Source organism: Coloeus monedula (assembly GCF_965178545.1).
Source record: "Coloeus monedula genome assembly, chromosome: 2".
In the NCBI taxonomy this organism is placed as follows: domain Eukaryota; kingdom Metazoa; phylum Chordata; class Aves; order Passeriformes; family Corvidae; genus Coloeus; species Coloeus monedula.
The window spans coordinates 102,807,747-102,814,466 of record NC_138782.1 but is presented as its reverse complement, the minus strand read 5'-3'; positions in this window follow the sequence as shown (position 1 = coordinate 102,814,466).

Sequence of the window (6,720 nt, the reverse complement as noted above, 5' to 3'; positions counted from 1 at the left end):
GAGCTGGGACTGCTCTTATATAAAATCATTATGGCTGAGTAATAACAGCTTTCCTTGAGCAAAGGAGCAGAGACAAACACAAGCTTTTGATGAGCAGTGACATCCAGCTGCATGTCCTCCCATCGACTGTGAGGCTGAGAACAGTACAGAGGGGTAACAAACACTAATGCTTTGTCAAGGGAGTTGGAGCAAACTAGGAGATGCAGCTTTGTTAACGAGCCCTGGAAATTTTTTTCCTGGAAGATTGGTGTTTTCAGAACAGCAGATTCTGAACTTTCTGGTCTGCATTGCTGGGATGTTCCAGCTGACCACTGTGTCCCAGACCCTGTCATATGCAAAGTCCTCTGTGCCCCAAAATCCTTTAAAAGAAGACAAGAGTCTTCTCTAGACCTGTAGTCTATCTTTGGAATGTTTCCCAGTGAGCATGTGCAATATTTCTCCCAGATGAATCTCTTCTCTTGCAAGAAGTTGGTGTTGTGCTGGTTCAAAATGTGGATCTAGGTAGCCCATTATTGACAGGTGAAAAACAAGAATGTGGAATTGATTAGACAACTTACTTCTGCTTTGCTTCCTAATTAATCAGGTGATAAAGCACCTAATATGATAGTAAAAGTAAATAAGAACATGGATAACTGATTGCAAACCTTAAAAGGATTTAATGATCTGTACCCTGATAAAACAAAATGGAATAGTCTCTGCTGACAGTTATACTCTTGCAGCTGCTTGGAAGCCAGGAGGACTGTGTGATGTTACTGCCACCAGATTTAACCCATTGTGTGTAAATCAAATGGGGATTTTTCTGGCAATGGCTAAATATCTCAGACAAAGTAAATCCACATAGGACTGCTGGCAGCAACATTTGAAAGGAAGGAAAGGATGGTACCTGGACTCGGAAAAGGCTGGGAAAACACTAATGGACATATATGAAGATTATGCTCCAGATGAAATATTTTTTCTCTCCTCTCCTCCACCCCTTCCTCTTGTCCTCTTTTTTGTCCTTCCTTCCTTCCTTCCTTCCTTCCTTCCTTCCTTCCTTCCTTCCTTCCTTCCTTCCTTCCTTCCTTCCTTCCTTCCTTCCTTCCTTCCTTCCTTCCTTCCTTCCTTCCTTCCTTCCTTCCTTCCTTCCGAATTCTGAATTCCGAATTCCTTCCTTCCGAATTCCTTCCTTCCGAATTCCTTCCTTCCTTCCGAATTCCTTCCTTCCTTCCTTCCTTCCTTCCTTCCTTCCTTCCTTCCGAATTCCTTCCTTCCTTCCTTCCTTCCTTCCGAATTCCTTCCTTCCGAATTCCTTCCTTCCTTCCTTCCGAATTCCTTCCTTCCTTCCGAATTCCGAATTCCTTCCTTCCGAATTCCTTCCTTCCTCCCTCCCTCCCTCCCTCCTTTCTTTTTATCTCTTTTCCTCTTTCCCTCTCTCTTTTTCTCTCTCTCTCTCTCTTTGTAACCTTTTCCCATTTTTAAAATTCAAAATTGTTTTAAAGAAAAGAAATTGACCAAGGAAGTGGAACATGGGCTATAAAGCAAGCAACACACTACCACTCAATTAATTTTCATTTACATTTCTACAAACTCTTTACCTATAACCTCTCAAAGCCATTTTTTCTGAGGAGTCTGTGAAGACACACGATGGCTCTCTGAGGCTGCTGTTTTATCCCTGTTTTAAACCTGCATAAAGACACACGAAATTCAGGCTGTAGCCCACACATAAAAGTATCAGCATGGTGGTCCCCAATGGCTCCACTTTTTACCTAGTTTTCTGTGTGGTTAATTTAGGTCTAAATGCTAATCTAGCTGTGTAATGTGGATTTCATCATACTTTAGACACCAGAAAATCAGGTATTTAAGACAAATTTATTATTCATGCTCCCATTGTGGTAAAGGAAGAGAGACATGCTTTCAAAAGAATGATTCTACCATCTAAAGATGGGTATCAGGTATCTGAGATTTGTAGGGTAAATTGCCCCCAGGAGATAAAATAATTTACTTTAACTAGAGATGGAGCTTTAGACAAGCAGCTTAGATTTGGGGTTCATATAAATATAATGGAAGCAGACATCATCCTAAAACTCATCAATATCTTTATGATATCCCTCTCCTAAATTTGGAAATGGATCTCATAATTTTGGTCACTGATTTCTAGCATGCTGTGATTGCAATGCACAACTCTCTCTGCTTTCCTGGCAAAATGGGAAAAAAATAATCCAAAAATCCAATGCCTTAGGAGCACTAGGAGTTCTATTTTATAAATACCAGAGTAGTTTTCAGATCAAATAGTGGCAGTAGGAAGACTGACTACAGAACACTATAGACCAGTGTGTTACAACCTGAATATGCATTAAGTGTATTACCACAGGTACTGACACCTCCATCTACCCAAAACTAGTTCTGGATAAAAGCCATGCAAGTTATTAAGCAGAAAAGTAACCGCTGAAATGCAAAGCTGCATAGGCCTGAGGGTAAATTCCACAATCTCACTTCTGTAAGATGACCATTTTTACCAAATTTCTGAGTCAATGAAATAAAAAAAATGTATGCGCTGTTTCAGACATTGACTCAGCTGAATGCATCAAATATTATACATTATTTATTGCAGCTCTTGATTTGTGAAAGTGTATTGCTCAGACTGTTCTCTCTTCTTCTCTCTTCTCCATATTCTCTTCTCAATTTCTTCTACATATTTGAGACATTTAGACAAGAATTTAAATATCTTTTGTTTACATAGTATGTTTTATAATCCTAGAGTACTTCACAAATTTAAGAACAGAAAGCAGAAATTCTGAGCCAGATTGCAGCTGGCTTTTCTTACACATGCAAGGCCAGACCTTCCCCCCAGGCATCCCTCCTCCCAGTTGCAATCCATGCAATCTTCTGACTGAAAAGAATATTACACACAAATACCACCTGGACAAAGAAGTGGTCAGAAAGAGGAAATACTGTATGCTGCTTTATTTGACATCAAGTGAGAGTTTCCTGCACAGGGGAGTGTATAAACAATCCTCCTTGCTGTACGCTGGTATCATTTCCCTTGTAACCCACTCACAAAAATCTTCAAGGAGGTCACATATGTATGTGTATGTGTATCTATACATGTAGATGTGTTTGCTTTCATCATTTAAAATTAAAAGAAATAATAAAATGCTAGAGAATTTTCCACAAGATCTGCTGTCAATAATGTGTAACAGTAACACACAGCAATTTAGGAAGACAATTTTCATTTGTTCTTTAAGCAATTGGGGGATTTTAGAGAGGTGAAACGTAATTACCTCTTACAAACTGGGCAACAGTGCTTTCATTAATTTCATTTGAATATTATCTTTCATTACAACAGCTCTACAGACTTCTGCAGCTATGAATTTTGAATTACCCACTGGAAAGTGTAGTTTATAACCTTGTAAGATTAACCTTAACTAAAAAAAAATACATATTATTTTATGTTTATTGACTTGTAGGGGTTTGAGTCTAAACAAATTAGTTCTATTGGCTGAGAAGTACTTTCAATGCTCATTAAAGGAACACCTACTAGTAGCAAAAATTCAAGCAGTTGTATGTGCATACAGTGTAACATTCATGTGGCTTCTCTGACAGGTTTTTTAGGTATTTCCTGTTGTTTATCCCTTTGAACTGCATGAACAGATATTTCTAAATTAATATATCAACTGAAAAAAAAAAAAAAAAAAAACACAAAAAACCCAAAACCGATCAGTGAACAAACAGATTACTTGTGGAAATTAACTTTTTGAACCATTGAAGGAAATATTTGTTTCATTTGGGGATATATATTTGTGGAGCTAGAGCTTTTCCATGCATGATGCTTAAGTTAGCTTTCAAGAAGGATAAATTGTCTTTTTTTTCATCTGCAAAACTAATCTGAAATGCATGTAGTCTCCAAAAGTAAACAGACTGCTCACACACAGTGCTACCACTGCTGAACTCAGAATTCTCTCTACTAAGAACACTGCTTTTCTTGGTGAGATTCAGAGGGGAAATGTCCATTTATGCCAGTAGGATTTACACATCTAAAATGTTTGTTGACACTTACAAAATACAAACTTGCTGAAAACTAAACTCAGAGATGAGGTTCTCTGCCACAGGATTAAAGTAATGGGAGGAATCTGCATGGAAAGCAGAAGACACATTTTGGGCTAGCTCTCTGTGAATTGTCCCTTCTGTGCTAAGGTGCTGTGTGGTCTCTGCTTCACTGCCTCACGCTGCAGCCATGCTACAAAGGCAAAGCTGAAAGCCAATATTCAAATGAGGCCTGAAACCGAAATACTATTTTTCTCCATTAGAGGGTGGTCCCTCCTCATCACGGTTCAGTTCCACTGGCAGCAGGAGAAGACCTGCAATGCAGTGAGCTGCGTCGGAGATGACACATGAATCAGGAGATGTCTGCGCCCTTCCTCCTCAAGCCTTACGCTCCCTTTTGAATGTAGCTGTTAGAGAAAAGAAGTACGTGGGCACAGGCCAGTTGCAAACCCACATGCAGTACCTGCTTTTATCCATATGTTATGTATGCACACAAACGAGGGCACCTGCACATGCATGCATTTGTGCCATGTAAAGCAGCTTAAGAACAGCTTTGCTATAGCATCCGTAGCTGAATTCACCATTGCACAATTATTCTTCTGTCAATAACATCCACTTGATTTCAGACATGCTAATAAACTGTACACATTTTAAAAAACCCCACATGTGGCACAAATATATAAGTGTATGCAAATAATTTATTAGAAATAAAGCCTTTACATTGAGGTGAACTCGTGATTAGGAATTTGAAAGCCAGAGATTACCAAAATGCTGCTTGCCAAACAAATCTTGCTGCACTCTCATGTGAGTCTGACCAATATAAAAAGCCTTTCACAACATGATTGCGTTCATTATTGTAATACCCTAATTCCATGAAGGCAACTCTATTCATTCACTTTGTTTTGAAGATTATATATACATGAAGTAGAATTCTGCAATGTCTTTTTTCCGCTCAAATTCAGTAAGAAAAAATTTTCAATAGAATTTCCTACTGTAAAGCATACTATGGAATAAGTATTGCAATGAAATATAAAAAAGAATTGCTGCTGGCATAATGAAACCACTTACACTTTGTATTTCATTAGCTTAATAGTAGTGAACTGTCTCATTCACATCATTGCCTATTACACATTGTAGATGACATACAAAACTCACAGAAAAGGGCTTTGAAGTTGCTGTTTCTTTTTTTCTTCTTTCTTTTTTTTTTTTTTTTTTTAATGATAAAACCCCCCAGAATTGCCTTGAATAAAGGCCAAAATAGAGAAAGCTGATTGCCACAGGAAGTTTGGACATTGAGCACTCATGAAAGCAGAGTGTTGCAAACAGATGAAGATGGAAGTGCAGGGTAACAATGCTTCTGTTTTAAATTGACATTGCTTCATTACAGCACTTCGAACTGGCAGAGGGTCTGCTCCCTCAGCACAGCATGAGCCTGTGAGCACATTGATTTCTACAAGAGTGATCTGCCATCAGAACCAGTGAAATAGTGAAATGCTTCATACTGCACACATATTTAAATATTCCTGATCAAGAACATAGTATTTGTCTCCTCCCAGAAACACACTTTGATTGCCAAGCAGTCAAACAGATCTGTTTTTTCTGAACGTTAGTTTTACTGCCTAGTCTACATCATCAGGCTGCACCAGATAGATTGTCCCCTATGAACACTTACGTGAGGATTTTTCATAAGGCTGTCATAATCACCTTGCCTACAAACCAAGAAGCAAATGCCAAAGGTTTTGCTATGCTTAGAAACACCTATTCAGAAAAATACCAATGGAGAACAGACATTTCTTTTATCCCGCTCTATTATTCTCCTTCACTGTTATGCTAAAAGAGAGCATTTCATATGATATATTTTCTAGATCCCTACCAACAAAAATAAACAAGAGACATATATTTGCCTCAGTAATTCTGTATGGCCAGATTTTGAGAACCAAAGCAATCTTTTCAGAATTGTTATTCAGCCTTCAGATTTCAAAGCTGCATGGCATATGGGCTTGCTATCCATCAGTTCACCCTGACTGTCTGAGCCTCAGACCCAACAAAACTGCACTTTAGAAACAGCAAATGAACATTTCCTTGCAGACAGTGTGGCAGAGTAGCAATAACTTGTGAAAAATGTAGATCTGCACAGTGCACACTACAAAACAATTTGTGTGGTAGAAGTGTAGAGCAGTCATTTTATTAGAATAAGGCCATTCTTATTCAGTGAAAGACTCAGACAGCTGTTGTATGAACAAAGCTCAATATTCCTCCATTTCTCATGCGAGCCTATTTTTCAAGTCCATAATGTCCCCAGTCCACCAAGTTACATTTAAAACTACCTGGAGAGCTTTTTCATGCAGAGCTTGTGTTACTCATTCTACATATGGTGTGAAGTTCACAGATGAGAAATGTGAGTGCCTAAAATAAATACTACATGAAACCTGAGAAGCGTGAGGGCCCTTGGGAGTTCAGCAAATGAAATGCCTATCAGTCTCTGACACAGCAGACGCTCCCTACAATTGGCAGCTTCATGCTTCATTATGCATGGATCAGATATATAGGTATGGCCCCAGGCAAACTCCCTGGTTTAAAGGAGAGGTGCATGCTGGGGAAAGGCAAATGTCATTTGCCTGTGAATTTGAAAGATGAGAGGAAAAGGGGAATAGAGTTGATTAACCAAATGTATGAGGGTTTATTTTGTGCTATTTA